Source organism: Mixophyes fleayi, chromosome 1 (genome assembly GCF_038048845.1).
Source record: "Mixophyes fleayi isolate aMixFle1 chromosome 1, aMixFle1.hap1, whole genome shotgun sequence".
NCBI lineage: Eukaryota > Metazoa > Chordata > Amphibia > Anura > Limnodynastidae > Mixophyes > Mixophyes fleayi.
In genome coordinates this window covers 417,921,817-417,940,244 of record NC_134402.1, presented here as the reverse complement: position 1 = coordinate 417,940,244, position 18,428 = coordinate 417,921,817, and the positions used below count along the sequence as shown (strand labels likewise).

The 18,428-nt window shown below is 42.7% G+C and overlaps 1 protein-coding gene across 2 annotated transcripts in view; it reads right to left on the bottom strand.

Annotated features, from left to right (window-relative positions):
- Positions 1-18,428, bottom strand: part of LOC142099605 (3',5'-cyclic-AMP phosphodiesterase 4D-like) — a 609,556-nt gene that overhangs the window by 1,436 nt on the left and 589,692 nt on the right. The gene's annotated exons all lie outside the window — the stretch shown is intronic.

Genomic DNA, 18,428 nt, shown 5'->3' with positions numbered 1-18,428 from the left:
CAATATACCCAAGACCTCCATCCACAAAGACCTATTGTATCAGATATATGCATCAGAAATAAGGCATATCATTTAGTAAGGTGAAAACAGGAAAAAACAGTTTCTACCCTGGTCTCAGAAATAACAATTTCCTATCTCAGAATATTATACAATACAAAAAATAAGTGCATATGCATTTATATAAATATGCGCCCTGCGCTATTTCCTTTAAATAAATTCATACCAGAAGTTATTTATCAGTAATCCAGTCACAGTTACATACAGATAATATATACTTGTCTATCAGTGTTTTACACAATGTCTCTTTAGAATAATATCCGTAATAATAGACCATAATTTTTCCTGTGTACCTGTTAAACAGGCACAGTTTCTCTCTCTATCCCATTATTTCTATTCCATGTACAGTCACATCAGAGAAATACAGACTTCTACATCAATATTTGTAAAAAGGACATCATAAAATAATGATCGGAAGTGAAACACACATTAAAAAACAATTAGTGAAACAAGAGTGTTGAGCTGGATACTGCACAAATAAATATTATTCAAAAATAAAATTTGTGCAATGAGAAAAATAACATGAAATATTACATGAGTAGACTTTTAAAATGCCATTATCAAAATCAATATACAACAGAATGCTTAAATAGTTTAAAAGCTGTAAAATGATTCCACGTAAATTCTGACACAATTACACAATAGGTATTATTAGTTGGTAAAAATGCAATTAAAAAAGCATTCCGGAGAAAAAGAAAAACAGTGAAAAAAGGCAACAATTAAATAGAAAATGAATGAAAAGAACGATAATGAAATTTTATAGATCTGATTTTAAATTTAAATTGTACCCATTGCATGTTTTTGGAATGTCTAAGCTGATCCCCTATACTGAATGAGTTAAAAATATCTGAAAGCTCAGGTTTAATTATATAAGATAATTATGTTAAAAGTTCTAGAGAAAAGGTTATAGTAGAGATGGGTGGTGTTCTTTAGCTACAGCTTTCGTCAATGTCCCAGCAATTAGTCACCTGCTCCTGTATGTTACATGATCCCACAGATATTCCCGCTCTCCAGGAGCATTTGTTTTAGGTAAGTGCGTGCCCCCCGATGCCCTTGAAGAGGGCGAAGAATAAAGAAAGGGAAAATTAATACTTACCTGGTGGTTGGATGGCTGCAGGTAAGGTCTTCCTTTCTCTCAGTGCTGGTGACCACACAACGCCTACTATATAGCAGTCCCGTGCAGCATGCTACTATACTCAGCATTGTAATTTTACAGCGTGGAGAGAGAAAGATGTCAAGGCATATAGGGAGGCAGCAGCGGAAGATGGCAAACAGAGGGAGGAAGATCCAGGATGGCGTGGTCAAGCCTGAAGATGCTGGGGTCAAGCCTGAAGACCTCGAGAGAGCACTGCCGTCGACAACAGGGAGACGTCAGGACTAAGAGAGTTCCTGCCTAGAAGAACACTGGAGGACGGCGCAGATCTCCTGGGGCAACTGGAGCAGACAGGAAACCAGCAGCAACATCAGGAAAAGGTAGGACACTTTCTGCTTTTGTCGGCCACAAATCGGGTAGTAGGCCCATTCTGCAGAAGTAGGCACACGCCCCGTGTAATTAGGTGAAGAGGTTAATTTATATTTCCTCTTTGGAAGCATTTAAGTAAATTCAGGAGTAGCTTGTGGCCCCATTTAATTCAGACACTAAGCCTGTGAGTATCGTTTGGCAGCATACTGGTAGCCGTTAGGAGATACTGGCCATTGTGGGACCACACCTGGTCTGTCTCCCAATGTTTTCGATTGTAGTATAATTAGGTGGCCATAGTGTGTGGTCCCTGTCATTGTACTTTATGGCATTGCACTGTACTGTTGTGTGTTTCTGTGTAACTTCCCATCTAGGATTCAGAAGTCAGGCCCCTTTAAAGGTAGGCTTTTGGTATTCGTATGTCCTGTGTCTGCAATTGTAATTGGTATCTGTGTTACTGTGGGGATTGTGCTAGAGTGGTACACCACACCTAGGGGTAAATGTATCAATGTCCGGATTCTTCAACTCCGGCGAGATCGGCATCTTCAGCGCTTAAATTTAAAGCGGCGCTGCCTTGTAAAGGGAAGTTTCCCTTTACAAGGCAGCGCCACTTTAAATTTAAGCGCTGAAGACGCCGATCTCGCCGGAGTTGAAGAATCCGGACATTGATACATTTACCCTCTAGTGGTGTTATAGTTGTCTGATCAAATAGTTGTTCACCAGTACAACAGTGAGTAGGATGTTTGGGCAGGATTCTTTCCTGACCCGAATATCCATAGTCCCGCACCCAGGCCCAAAACAAACAGAGGTGTCAGCAATCTGAGTAGAGTGAAGTGTCTCTGCTTCTGGCTGTCACCTGGGACACCTCTTTCCTGCCATCCTGCATCTCTGCCATTTGTAATTTGTTTGGTATCTCCCCTAGATCACAGTGGTGTGGGGAGCAGTCGGTACTGCCATGAGGTGAGTACCATTTATTCCATAGTCTTCCCTCAGGATTCAGTGATTACCTGGGGTGGGAAGGGTAAAGTTTTCCTTGTGTGTGATCTGTTTTCCTCTTTTACCACCCATTACAAGTGCACAGAACATGATTCCAGACTGTGGTTCATTTTCTGTTTATAATTAAAATTATATAATCATGGGGGGAATTCAATTCCCCCGAATTTGCACAGCGTTAAAACTATTACCGTTATTATGGTAGCTTTAACCCGGCTTTCTGCTCACAGCTCAGTGAGCTGTGAACAAAAAGCCGGCGTTGAAACTACCGTAGTAACCATAAAAAAGCGCATTATTACTGTAATAACGCTAATAAACCGCATTATTACTGTAATAACGCTAATAAAGCGTATTATTACTGTAATAACGGTAATAAAGCGCATTATTACTGTAATAACGGTAATAAAGCGCAGGCCGCGTTACTTTTACCTGTAACGCGGCCAACTGAATTCCCCCCATACAGTCCATACTATGCAATAAAAACTTTGCTCCTTTAGAAATAATGTTCTTAGTGAATTTAGGTCAGTTAAACATTACTTGCGAGTTAACTAATAATTTAACATGATGACCTAAATCATCTTTCAGTCACCTGATTTCAAACACTTGTTGAAGAACATCCAAATAAAAAGATCTCTAGGCAACTTTAGTAACTTGTCTGATAATAGGTGCCAAGAGGGCACCACCCACATAGAAATAAAGTCTTGCTGTATGGTTTGCTGTTTCTGAAAGCAGCTTTGTGGGATCTCTTCTGAGACAAGAAGTCTTAGTGTGGTACCCAAAAGCCCTGTTGAACAGCACAAAGGAGTGTATAAACGCTTTTAAAATGCAGGGCTACAAGGGATTAATTGTGCTTCTGAAAACTTGTGCCCAGGAGTGATTGACAGGAGGAGGATGAAGGCCCTGATTGGCTGGGGGAGTAACAGGAAGAGGTTGTGCAGGAAGGAGGAGAGAGAGAGAGAGCAGCATGGTAGAAGGAACAAGGAGAAGGATGTGCAGCCGAGCAGAGAGAAGATAAGCTGCTGCCAGAACTGTGACATTGCCAGCAAAGCGGACGGAGAACAGCTGGGGACACGCAGCGGGGCGCCAAAGACAGTATTCACTAACTACAGAACTCTTTTCAAGGTAAAACCTCAGCCTGCACACACCCCAGTGTCAGAGGGAAGAGTGATGAGAGAATCTATCCAAAACTGACATTGCATTCTTGTACAAGGAAGGATTGTGAGAGCTTTTCCCCCAGATCATACCTATACACAGGCTGCAGGGAACAATTAAGACGGTCGTTTCAGCTATATCATGTGTGTGTGTGTGTGTGCTGATATCTGGATATTATACCCTGCTGCAGAGAACATGTGCTGATATTCATTGACTGTTGAGAGAACAGCGCCATCTTGTGGCTGAAATGAGCAACAGCCCTGCTTTCTACTATAATACTTAACCCTTGATGGAAACCTCTGCAGGACATTGGAACACTACCAAATTCCTGTGCACAGGTCAGCCCAGGACTGAGTGGAAAATATGGTAACGTTACCGGGGATAATATTGGTGCACCAAATGTTGAGATGGATGTTAATGTTATGTGATTTACCTAAGAATTGATTTATTAATATTGAAGGTGTGACATTCAGTGTTAGTGGTACCGCTGCAATTCAAGTTAACTCAGCAGTAGATGCTAAAAGTGGGGCGCCTGACCCATAGGGAATAGCACGGTACCCCAAACACCTGAATAAGAAGTAGCCCTCTAGTGGGCGCGGTAATGACCGTAAGAGTCTTGATGGGTTATTATTGATGGTTATTGCATCATCACCAGTCAGATATTGTTAACTTGAAAGTAGTAACTGTGATTACCAGTGTGCCTTATTAGACAATGTGTATTGAAGAAGTTATCGTTATTCTGCCTTATACTCACCAGGTGTATGTTATATGTTAAATGTTATTGTGCTCTATGCTGATCAGACGCATTATTTTGTCATTACTATTGAGCTGAAGGGGTCAGTGGCGCGGTGTCTTACCGAAACTATCCTTACCTCATTCTCAATAAAATCAAGTTGTTTGACCAATCTTTGTCCCTTTCATTGAAGTATTTATCTCCTGACCACCGGATATCCAAAAGAGAAAAGAACCTGACTCGTATCTGGGAGACAAGGTAAGGGAAGGATTTCCCATCAGTACTCGACCACCACATTAGCTTTATTATGTAATTTTCCTTAAGTGTGATACTGTTCCTGTTAGACTCCTGTCATTATATTGTGTTCATATAGATTTAATGTTACACTTGGTATTGACTATTGAGGCTCTTGCTGTAATTCTAGGGTGGTATGAAACATATTTCCTTGGATTGTTGATTGCAGGGCCAGAGTGGTACTAGAAAGCAGTCTGGGTGTTTATGGGGAAATTGCAGATTTTTGGCAATATTGGCAGGTACATTTAAAATAACTATTTTATTAAAGGCAAAAATTGTGTCCATGAGCTATGATTAAGGGACCCTAAAGACGTGACTCAAAATAGAATGTAGTGTATAGAATCAGGAATTACAAACAAAACAGATTCTAGAACTCCAGTTTCTTTTTTTCCTGACCTGGGGCCTGATTCATTAAGGATCTTAACTTAAGAAACTTCTTATTTCAGTCTCCTGGACAAAACCATGTTACAATGCAAGGGGTGCAAATTAGTATTCTGTTTTGCACATAAGTTAAATACTGACTGTTTTTTCATGTAGCACACAAATACTTGATAGCTTATTTGTACACTGAAATTTAAAGTTGATATTTGTGTGCTACATGAATAAAAAGTCAGTATTTAACTTATGTGCAAAACAGAATACTAATTTGCACCCCTTGCATTGTAACATGGCTTTGTCCAGGAGACTTAAGTAAAAAGTTTCTTAAGTTAAGATCCTTAATGAATCAGGCCCCTGGAGGCTACCTACCTCTAGAATAACGACGTAACTAGTGACTAATGAAATGACAGGTTGCATTCTCATGAATATTGAAATAATAAACAATATGGCTGCTTCCACTGGATACAAAATGTACTGGATGCACACCGCAAAAAGCCTTGATTATGCACCAGTGCAGTGCTGGGTTAATATAAAGGCTTCATTATGTTTGTCAGAGATACATGGTTCGTACATGGATTTTAACAAAAAGTTATGCTTGCCTTTTAAATGTTCCATATAAATAAAGTTTTTCAAACAGTTTGATAACACAGATGACACCAATCATCAATGTCCTCTTTTATTTCTACTTATCAGTGTCACATTACAGTCTTTTCAGAATTCTCTGTAGTACTTTGCTAATCAATAGAAGAGCACTTTATGTGTTACTACTCTACTCGACAGCATCGCAATTTTACAGCGTGGAAGATGAAGCAAGGGTGAAATTACCATTACAGCTATGGAAGTGAATGAATGACCTAAAACTTGATAAAACAAACACATTACAAAGAAGAAAAAGACAAATGTAAAATCATGCCCTTTGTTATTGTGAATGTGATTGATTAAGATCAATCTCATCTTTCAGAAAAGTCTTTATATAGCACTAACATTCAATGTATTCATTTAGCCACAATCACCCGACTGTTATTCTGAGTTCTGTATAATTAAACAAGCACTTAATGGAAAAATGCAATCAACTGGAATATGTCAAGCTGCAGAAAGAGACACAGAAGAGGCCTGACAGAACAAGGTACGGAATGGTTAGAGATGCTGAAATGGCAGAGCTGAAAATACCAGGATGTGTGCCTGTGTGCATTCACTATGTAGGAAACCTCTAACTCTTTGGTAGGACATAGATTGCATTCTTCTTTTTAGAGAGTGATTTTGTTTTTCACAAAAAATAATATCAGCTCTGAACTGGTGCAGATTAGGAAATCAGTATATTTCTGGATCATTTATGGACAACAGTTGACCCTCCGAGCCTTCAACTGCGGTCTCCAGCTCCCTACTGCTTTATTGTTAGTTTTGCCTGTTACAGCTCGTAACACTTGTTTAAAATGCTTATTGCTATGCTATGTGACACTGATACCCATCAGATGACCGACACAAACAACTTCCTGCTTGGAAAAACTAAGCTTTTTATTGTTCACGTCACAAATAGCACAGCAGACTTTATTCAGGATGACACTAAACGACCCTCGCTCCAACTAGACACAGTTCGGCTGCCTAGACACTGGCTAACTAGCTGGCGTCGGTCGCCTTGCCCACAGACATTGTTTTATCCAGCACCCGAGCACTACAAACCAATCACAAAACAACAAATAAATTACACCCATGTGGTGCACCTGTGTATTTGTGTGCTGCAAGAGAAACTCAGAGGGAATGTAACCCAGTCTGTAGCCTGTTCCTGTAGATTCCGTGGGTTTTTAAGTATCACTCTGTAGAGGAGGTGTGGCTAATAAGCCTGTTTGTCACAGTTATTACAGATAAGTGCCTCTTTATATGATTACATGTATTGTTTTAACTTATTACTGTGATTAAATGTAATGTGCGGCCCTGAAATTTAGAGGGCCGTCCATGCGATCCCTGAAGAGTTTCAGGTTGCCCATCACTGTTCTAGATGCACTTTACCTAATGCAAAAAAAAAAGCTTCAAACCACATAAAGATTCCGCATGTAATAAAGACAGCTCCAATGTCCCATTACTCTCATGATTAATTTGAGCCATGAATCAGGTTTAACCAAGCAGCTTTTTAGGTGGAAATAATAATAATAATAACAATAATAATAATAATAATAATAATAATAATAATGTAATAAAATAAATGATTTTAAAGCAGTAGGGGGTTGGACTTTGATGTGATGTTAACAATTTTTACCAATTTGTGACTCTTAGGAGTTTCTACCTTCCCGCAATCCTAGGTGCACATCTAGTGTGCAGGGGCATCTCCTGCGAGTGTAGAGTAGGCTTAACCCTTGCAGTGCGTGTGCATCTTATTTGCAGTGTGCGTCCTATCAACTTCATATGTGAGCTCCTATATTTAGAGAATGATGCTGTGTATATGAGTAGATTTACAGACCACAAGACATACTAAGTAACAGATGGATATATATCGCATTGACTCTCTATGCTAAATAAAAACAATATGTGTATAACATACCAATGGAACTGACTAGCACTGCCATTTAGTTGGTTATGTCTTTCATGCGTACCTCCCACTTATTCCATTTTTGTGTGACAGTCCGGTTTAGAGTTGATGTAGCGGCACTATGGCCAACACATATTTGTGAGCTTCTCTGACCCGCATCACTCTGGGGAAGTGAAGAAACTGGAGTGTGAGTGACAGGTTTGCATTTCCCTAGCTCAGTGGACCTCAAACCAATGTTCAGGCTTTGCCAACAGTACATGTTCTGTGGATCTCAAGGAAGCCCATGTGGATATATCAGAGTGTTATTACAGCTGGGCTCCTTTGGAGAAGGTCCACAAACCAGGTACTGTTAACAAATCCTGAGGACAGATTTAAGAGCCAGTTTCTTAGTGGATTTACACTAGAGATGGGCGGGCTCGGTTCCTCGAGAACCAAACACGCCCAAATTTTGCCTATCCGAGTACCGATTGGTACTCTCCCGCCCGCTCGGATTCGAAATCGAGGCAAAACATCATTGTGACGTATTCGTTTTTCTGAGCTCGGTTCTCGCGAGATTTGAAAAGCATAAATACCAGCCTCCACAGCAATCCATCGCCATTTGACAGAGGGACAGAGCAGGGTGTAGTCACATGCTGATTAGAGCAGGGACAGAGAATATATCTTATTCTTCATCCAATTCTGATTACAATTCTGATTACAATTCTGATAACAATTCTGATAACGATTCTGATAACGATTCAGATAACAATTCTGATTACAATTCTGATAACAATTGATAGATAAGAGAGGAGGGTAGAGGAGTCTTTTTTTTTTTTCAATATTTGGCACTACAAGTGCTTTGGGGTGTCCCATATCCCCCAGTGTAAAACAACAATTTTTCTGGTGCTGAAAGTCTTATCTAACAGCACTATCTGGCTAATTTTTTGCACTCCAAGTGCTTTTGGAGTGTCCCCCATTCTTTTGCATTAATATTTCTGGCTGTCAAAAGTCCTATTTGTCAGCAGTCTAAAAAAATAATTTTTAGCACTCCCAAGTGCTTTTGGGGTGTCCCCCATTCTTTTGCATTAATATTTCTGGCTGTCAAAAGTCCTGTTTGTCAGCAGTCTAAAAAAATAATATTTAGCACTCCAAGTGCTTTTGGGGAGTCCCCCATTCTTTTGCATTAATATTTCTGGCTGTCAAAGTCCTGTTTGTCAGCAGTCTAAAAAAAATAATATTTAGCACTCCAATTGCTTTTGGGGTGTCCCCCATTCTTTTGCACTAATATTTCTGGCTGTCAAAAGTCCTATTTGTCAGCAGTCTCAAAAAATAATATTTAGCACTCCCAAGTGCTTTTGGGGTGTCCCCCATTCTTTTGCATTAATATTTCTGGCTGTCAAAAGTCCTGTTTGTCAGCAGTCTAAACAAATAATATTTAGCACTCCCAAGTGCTTTTGGGGTGTCCCCCATTCTTTTGCATTAATATTTCTGGCTGTCAAAAGTCATATTTGTCAGCAGCATCTAAAACAATTTGTAGCACTACAAGTGCTTTGAGCTCATAATGGATTCAAAGCAGTCCACATATGAGCAGAATCAGCAACCAGGTTCTGTCACCAGTCCTGATGGTAGTGTTCCCAGTACGTCATCTGGGAAAGGCGATGTCCAACTACACAGTCTTTTGAAATCAGTCAAAAAAACACACACCAAAAAAACATTTACCGTGTTGAAGCGAAAAAGAAGTGTAACTGAGGAAAAGTTAAGTGCCGATAAAAAATTTTTGCCAACATGCCATTCTACACACACAGTGGCAAAGAGAGAATGAGGCCTTCACCTTTGTCTATTAGTGGCAGATAAAAAAATGTTACCGAGCCTACAAGTGGTGCACAACTACTGTTACGCGTCAAAGCCGAGCTGCAAGATAACAGTAAGGCATTAGAGGATAATGTTTGCTCTGAATCACAAATTACACCAATCCCTGTGGAGAGTCCATCCAACAGTGGAATGTCTAATTGTGAGCATTCTGTTAGTGTACCCATAAAGAGGGACCCTTTCAGCAGTTCTGCTGATGTGTGCCTGAACAGCCCGAGTGTAGCCGGTGATACACAAATTGAGGATGCCACTTTGGAAATAGAAGAGGATGAGGGGGAGATTTGTGGAGGCGACGAGGGCGCTAATGAGGATGTTGATGAGGATGAGGTTGTTTGTGTCAGTCCTGCACCAGTGGCAGCAGTTCTGGCACGTGACTGTTAGGAACCCCTCCAGCCGGCACAACACAACCCGGAGTCTACTCTGTCAATCAGGTGTTCACTGGAGCCCCTGATGGTGGCGACAGACTGGGCTGCAGACTGACAGAGGGTCGTGAAGTGTGTACCGGCTGGGGAGAACCCAGACCAGCGGAGTGAGGTCCACGCAGAGGTCAAGGGCCGGCAGCAGGTTGCAGTTCCAGTAAACAATGGTAAACAGGCCAGAGGTCAGGGTCATGGGATACAAGGAAGTTGCCTGCAGCTCCACTGTCAATGAAGGCCGACAAGTTCACAGAACCAGTACTGGACATGAGTTGAGCAGGAATTAATACAGCATTTTTCAGGGAAACAATTTGTAGACCTAGGTGAATTTTCCTCTCATTCCCTAGGCATGCTCTTTTCCCGGCTTATTAAGGCAGGAACGGGAGAAGTGGCCTTTAGTGCCACAGTAGAGACATAGATCTTGTGATCGTCTCCTGTCTCTTTCCTAATTGCATAGGCTCCTCATCATCCGTGGAAACAGGAATCAGGGCAGACTGAGGAGAAGATGCCTCCTTTTCAGATTTCCGCTCTTTAATTCTCCTGTCAATTTTAATGGAGAGGTGCATCAGATCCTCCAGTGAGGTAGGAGACGGATATTGCATTAAGGAGTCTTTAATTTGTTCCGACAGGCCGAGACGGAACTGACTGCGTAAAGCAGGGTCATTCCATCCACTGTCAGGTAACCATCTACGAAATTCAGCGCAGTATTCCTCTGCCGACCGCCAGCCCTGTTTCAAGGCCCATAGATGAGCTTCAGCGGAGGCCATTCGATCCGGGTCATCATATAATAGACCTAATTCCTCAAAGAAAGCGTCAACGGACTGCATGGCAGGACTGATCTGCGGCAAAGAAAAGGCCCAGGACTGGGGGTCACCCTGTAGTAGGAAAATGTTAATCCCGACTCTTTGTTGCTGTGAACCGGAGGAGCGGGGTCTCAACCGGAAATTGAGCTTGCAGCTCTCCCTGAAATTCTGAAACAGGGATCTCTTTCCAGAGAACCGATCAGGCAAATTCATCTTAGGTTCACAGGTGGAACTCGGAGTGGGTTGTGAGGTTTTCGTGGCTTCTTCTTCAACGGACATACGCTCAGACAATCCCTGGATCATTTGGAACAGGGACTCCACATGGCCTGCTAGGGCTTGCGCCGGAGACAGGGAAGTTCCGCTTCCCTCCATCTCAACTTCTTCTCCGGAACGTCTGTTTATGGTCGGTTATAATGTTAGGAACCCCTCCAGCCGGCACAACACAACCCGGAGTCTACTCTGTCAATCAGGTGTTCACTGGAGCCCCTGATGGTGGGGACAGACTGGGCTGCAGACTGACAGAGGGTCGTGAAGTGTGTACCGGCTGGGGAGAACCCAGGCCAGCGGAGTGAGGTCCACGCAGAGGTCAAGAGCCGGCAGCAGGTTGCAGTTCCAGTAAACAACCTGGGGTCAAGGGTCACAGGCAAAACAGGAGAAATGGTAAACAGGCCAGAGGTCAGGGTCACGGAATACACAAGCGAAGTCCTAATCCAAGCCAAGGGTCATACACGGGAGATCAATAGAAGTTCAATAGACAGGAACAGGAACAAGGCAGGTCAGCAGACTGGGTACCGGCAATGAGGCAGCAGACCTCATTGCCTTAAATATCAGTGGCCACCAATCAGAGCCTAGCTCTAAATCAGACACAGCCCCCCGCCTAATTAATGAGCAGATTAATCAGCCTGCAGGCTAGAGGATCCAGTGAGCGCATGCGCCCGGCTTCCTCTCATTGCCGGGACGCAGCGCTGAAGCGTCTAACCGTTGCCCCGGCAACGGTCGGGTCATGGCCGGAAGTGATGTCCCGGTCGCCATAGCGACGACCGGGACGCAGGTGAGTGAGTCGCGGCGGCTGGGCACCGCCGCGGCTCGTAACAGTGACAAGATAAAGGCCATTGTCATGCCAGGCCATAAAACAAAAAAATCCACTTCTTATGTGTGGAATTATTTATACCCCAATCCAGACAACAACTGTATAACCATTTGTAGTCTATGTCAAGCCACAGTCAGTCGAGGGAGGGACCTTAACCATCTTAAAGCAAATATGACAGCAGTCACCCAGTCGCCAAGTGAATCACAGACACCATGGCTGCCATGTTAGTGTTAGATCTGCGTCCAATATCCATAATAAACGCAGCTGTTTTTTCACAGTTAATGGAGGTTTTGTGTCTGCGTTACAGAATTCCATCGCAACACCATTTTTCCCGTAAAGCTATTCCACAACTATACCAAAAAGTGTGTACAAATGTAGAGATTGCGCTGAAAAATGCCATCTTGCCCACTGTCCACTTAACCACAGATATGTGGACAAGTAAAAGTGGTCAAACCAAAGACTATATGACTGTGACAGCCCACTGGGTTGGTCATTCACCTTCACCAGCATGAACAGAAGCAGCATGTACACCACTACGTAACATTTGTCACAGGCAGGCCACTCTTTGTATCACCGGCTTCACTAACAGGCATACAGCTGACAATTTGTTACGCAAACTAAGAAATGTGATTGATACATGGCTTATACCACTTGGACTCTCCCCAGGATATGTCATTTCTGATAACGCCAACAATATAGTGCGAGCATTACAGCTGGGTGATTTCCAACACATTCCCTGTTTGGCTCACACCATCAACTTGGTGGTGCAGAGCTTCCATGAAATAACCGTGAGGTGCAGGAGATGCTTTCGGTGGCCCGTAAGATTTCAGGCCATTTCAGGCATTCGGCCACAGCATGTAGGAGATTACAGCAGCTCCAAGAGCAGTTTAACTTGCCCTGCCACCAACTTGAGCAGGAGGTGGTAACTAAGTACCCTGTACATGCTGCAGAGGATGGAGGAACAGCGCAAAGCCATCCAAGCGTATTGCACAAGCCATGACATTGGGAAAGGAGGGGGGATGTATTTCACTCTTGCACAGTGGGGAATCCTTTCAGTGCTGTGCAAGGTGCTGAAACCATTTGAAGTTGTGACGTGTGAAGTGAGTGCAGATTCTGCTAGTTTGAGCCAAGTCATTCCTTTAATTAGACTATTGGAAAAGCAGCTTGAGAAACTGAAGGAGGTGATGAAATCAAGCAATTCCGCAAAGTTTGCTGGCCTTGTCGATCAAGTATTTCATTCGCTTCACAATGATCCTCGAGTTATTAAGATCTTGAACTCGGATCAGTACGTTTTGGCCACTGTGCTTGATCTAAGGTTTAAGACCTACATTGAGTCTTTGCTTCAAAATGAACGAGATGTGAACTTTTGCAAGGAGCTATTGCTCAGCAAGTTGGCTGCTGAACTGGGCCTCGGCTTGACGACGTGTCCTCCTTCACTTTCTCAAGCTGCTGCTGCTTGTAAAAAATTAAATTTCCCAAAAAGAAGCAGGGAAGACGCAGGGGGCAGACCAGAACAATTTAACATCTGGGCTGGTTTAAAGGATTTTTTTTAAAAATGTGTCACCTTGCCCATAACTCCAGCCAATACGAGTATAAACATGCAATGGATGGTGGAGGATTATTTTCAAGAGGTAATTGAAGAAAAGCAGGCCATTTGGAAACCCACGTACAAACTTGCTTTGCAATACCTAAGCTGCCCACCCTCCAGTGTGTACTCTGAACGAGTGTTCAGCACAGCCGGGAACTTAGTCAGTGATCGCCGTAGATAGCGGGATATATTGAATGAAAAAAATCGTTATTTAAATAAAATGTCTTGTCAAACTGGACCACTAGCAAAAAAAAAAGTTGAACATTTTTCTACACATTTTTTAACATATATATTTGTGTATTTTTTTTTTTTTTACGTGTGGTACGGAAAGCCCCGGTCAAGGCATCTAGTAACGCTGAACATACAGGGTCATACAGATCTACCAACACTGGCTGGTGATTTACTGCTGCCATCCAGTATCACTCAGCTGCACCAGTGATATTTTATTAATAAATTGTGTTGATAACTGATTTTCTATCACTACCGTGTTATAAAATCTGTGTTATCTCTGGGTAGTAATAACAGGGGCCATAGTAGTGTTATCCAATATAAGTTAATGCCAAAGACTGCTGTATAATGTATCAGAATCTTCCTTTCTACACAACAGTTGATCCTACACACACACACAGCAGAGTTAAGCTGGGTACACATGACAGAAAATTTCTCAGAATGCGATATCTTTAACGATTTTACCAACGACTGAATGTCCTGATCAGCCTGCTGATTCATGTGTACACATTATACACGTTTTATAAGACTTACCTTCAGATCTGAGCTCTTCATCTGTCATAACCATCAGCTGACTCTGTAAACTCTATGGGATCTACCTACACTGCTGGTCGTGAGTGTGTACAAGCTGCAGAATCTGCCTGACATCGCTCCATCGTTTATATAGATTTTTAGTCCGGTTATAAAATAAAATGAAACGATACAGTGTGCTTTGCTATGATAACACATGATCATGGGAATGTACAAATTAATGCAATATCAGACCTAACAGTAATTTATTGTGTCATTGGAATAATAATCGGGTGAAAAACCAGTAGGGCCCGAGTCATCAAGGAGAGCAAAGCATAAAACAGGAGTAACTTTGTACCTGGGCAAAACCATGTTACATTGGAGGGGAGGGGTTCATTTAAAATGTGGGGACAGATTCATAGCTGGGATAGGGCATGTCCTAGATCAACTTTAAATTTCAGTGTAAAAATAAAGCTATCAAGTATTTGTGTGCTACATGAAAAAAAACAGCCAGTATTTAACTTATGTGCAAAACAATAAATTAATTTGCACCCTTTGCATTGTTACATGGTTTGTCCAGAAGAAAACTTACTCATTTTTTTGCTTTGCTCTCCTAAATGACTCAAGCCCGTAGTGTGTACTCAGTTTTACTTATAGTATTTTTTAGTAATGTCATTTTAATTGCCTTGAAAACAGTCTTAAGAGTCATCCATTAAGCAATACATTTTTCTTTTTATAAATGAATGAGGCTTGTGATTATACAATAAAAGTCATTTGTCTCCCAGAGAAACGGTCAGCTGCTCTGTTAGATATATAAGCTTCACGTGGGGTGTCATTAAGAACAGTGCAGCTTTAGGAAGGCTGGTGTGAGTAGTACAACTACTGTATATAATATATTTATTTTTAACTACGACTGTATTATTATTATTATTATTATTATCCTTTATTTGTTAGGCGCCACAAGAGTTCTGCAGCGCCGTACAATGCACAAACAGTAGACAGTACAGGGTGTTACATTGCTGAACAGTAAACAAAAAATACTGACACTTCAGGACAGGGCCATCTTTTCCATTGGGCACGATGGGCAGCTGCCCGGGGGCCCCACGGGCAAGGGGGCCCAATAGGCACAGCTCTTAATGAGAATAAATAATCCTGCAAAAGAAAAAAACCTGCAAAAAAACCTTCAAGGGTCACTGAGCAAGTACATCTATCTATCTCTATCTCTATATATCTATGACTGTATCTGTATACAGCTATATATCTATGTCTATGTCTATATCTAGGGGCCCCGGTGCACTGCTTTGCCCGGTGGCCCATAATGTTGTTAAGATGGCCCTGCTTCAGGAGCTCCAAGCAGGCTAATGCGGTAGAGATGGAGCAGAAGAGCTGGTAAGCACACAAGAGGGAGGAGGGCCCTGCTCAATGAGCTTACATCCTAAGGGAGGGTGAACAAAACACAGGTACAGAGGGAGTGAATTGGCGTATAAAGGAGGGGAGGCGGGGTTAGGTGGAAGGTGGGTAGGCTTTGAGGAACAGGTGGGTTTTTAGTGCCCGTTTGAAGGAGCTAAGAGTGGGAGAGAGACGGATGGAGCGAGGCAGGTCATTCCAGTGAAGGGGGGCAGCGCGGGAGAAGTCTTGGATTCTGGAGTGGGAAGAGGTAATCAGAGTGGAGGAGAGGCGACGGTCATTGGCCGAGCGCAGAGAGCGGGCAGGAGGGTGAATGGAGAGGAGGTCAGTGATGTATGCCATATGAACAAACTATGAGAGTTATTTACAAACACAAAGGATCTAAAACCATAGAAATTGATCCTATATACTTTCTAACATACACTAGAAAGATACAAGTCTAACTACTGATTGGATGATATTTTAGTGGAGCTTTACACAGTAGGGTATTTCTATCGGGCCGGGGAATCAAGCGTAGTGGTAGCTGGCAAAAGATTTCTGGCGCTCTCTCTGTGGGGATGTGCCAGTGACTGCTTTGTGTTTCCTGACACCTCCAAAGAGAGTGTCGAAAATATGGCGATCAGGGGTAGGCTGGCAGACTTTAGCCCTAGGGGCTAGCACATAGCACTGGCCCATAAGCAGCGGCCCATCCGTAAAGGGTGGTCTTCGGTACAATATATATTTATCAATATAAAAAGAGGCTATTTTAGTGTTGCTTAACCTAGCGATACTGATAAATGATAAATCTTAAATAATGAAATCAAATAATGCAACAAAAAACAAACCTCTCTTTACATTGCATTTTATTTTGTATGTTACTTCTCTCTACAGCACTTTGTTCTTGTTTTTTTACATACCCCATGGTATAAATCATATTATAGCAATAGATTACATATTGTGCTATTACAGTACTGAACACAGGGGCTGATTTATCAAAATACAAAAACCTGATGTTTTTGCCAGCAGAAGGACTTGTTTTTTGCTTTGGACTATGTATTAATGGGGTTATTATTTGTTTTAGGTTTAACATAAAACAGATAATATGAGGCGTGGTACTGGGAGGAGAAGCAGAGCACTAGGTGTCAATCTGACACCCTGGCCCAGAGCTGGATTAAGGGTCTGGGGGGCCTGGGGTATTTTAGACAGGGAGGACCGCTATAATGTAACATGGTTATCATTTTAGACAAATACACAGGCAATACTGTGTGCAGCTCTGCCTTCACAAGCAGTACAGTGTGAAGCGGGACATACCTCCCAACTGTCCTTGTAGTCAGACCAAATCCTGACTAATTGAGACAGTCACCCAAATTCGGAACTGCTCCAACAGATTCAGGACAGTTGGCAGAGTGTCCTGCTCTCTCCTACCTGTTCTTGTCACTTTCACCACTTGTGGCCTCTGGTGTCTTTAGATCAGTTGCTGCTTGTCTGGATCCTAGAATGTTGGAGGCCCTATTTGGAAAAAAAATGGGTATATGAAATTTAGAAAACTCCAACCAGCCTCGCTGTTAAATCAATAACACTCACATTTATAATAAAGCCTTCCTCCAGCCCAAAATTTAAATAATAGTATTCACATTTGATAAATAGATTTACTTCCCTCCAACTAGCCCTGACATTAAATTAATAGCACACACATTTAATAAATAGACCTTTTTCCACCAACATTAAATAGTATTCCCATTTAATAAATAAACCTATTTCCCTCCCTCCAAACAGCCCCAGCAATAAATTAAATAGCATTTATATTTAATAAATATAACCAGGGCCGCCTACAGAAAAAATCGGGCCCATGAGCGGGCCCCCCCCATGAGCGCCCCTTCCCTCATGAGCAACACATACTTACCTGGGTCCCGCCGCTGGTCTCCGCTATTCTGTCTTCAGCCTGGCTGTCACCGTGACAGCCAGGCACCAGGATCCGATCGCAGGGGTGGAGGATTCATTCCCCCTGCGATCATGTGATCTGCCTGTGACAGAGCACATGATCGCAGGGGGAATGATTCCTCCACCCCTGCGATCGGATCCTGGTGCCTGGCTGTCACGGTGACAGCCAGGCTGAAGACAGAATAGCGGAGACCAGCGGCGGGCCCCAGGTAAGTCTTTGCTGAGCTGTTGCACCGGGCCCCCTGGTGAGCCCGGGCCCGGTACAACAGTACCCCCCGTACCCCCCTGATGGCGGCCCTGAATATAACCATTTCCCACAACCATCCCAGGCATTAAATAATTCATAATCACATTTAATAAATAGACCTAAGTTTCCCCATACAGCCCACATTGAATTAATTGCTCTCAAACCACCCCATCTTAACTTCATAGGCCCCACTATTAAATTAAATTGCTCCACCACCCATAAATAAAATAGTACCCATAATTAGCCCCCAACCTGCACTTCACCATTAAGTTAATAGCCTACCTCCCACATTATATTAAGATCCCCCTTCCCTCACACATTATATTAATATACTGCCCCCCCTTCCCCACACACATTATATTAATGTACTGGACGCCTCATACACACACAATAGATATTGGCCACACACACACATAATAGATACTGACCACATACACACACACACAATACCTCTCACACACAATAGATACTGGCCCCTCTCACACACAATAGATACTGGTCAGCCACATACACACACACACACACAATATACTGACATACACTGACATACCACCTTGCAGCCCACACACACACACACACACACAATATACTGACATACACACACACAATACACTGACATACCACCTCGCAGCCCTCACCGGCACTTACCTTGTTCCAGACGCACCACTCTCTGGACGATCCTCTTCCACGCATTGGAAGAGAGGGAGGGGGGTTGGATCCTAGGGATCCGTGGCCAATAGGAGAAGGTGGCTGGTCCCGGAGGAGGGGTCAGCCACCATGT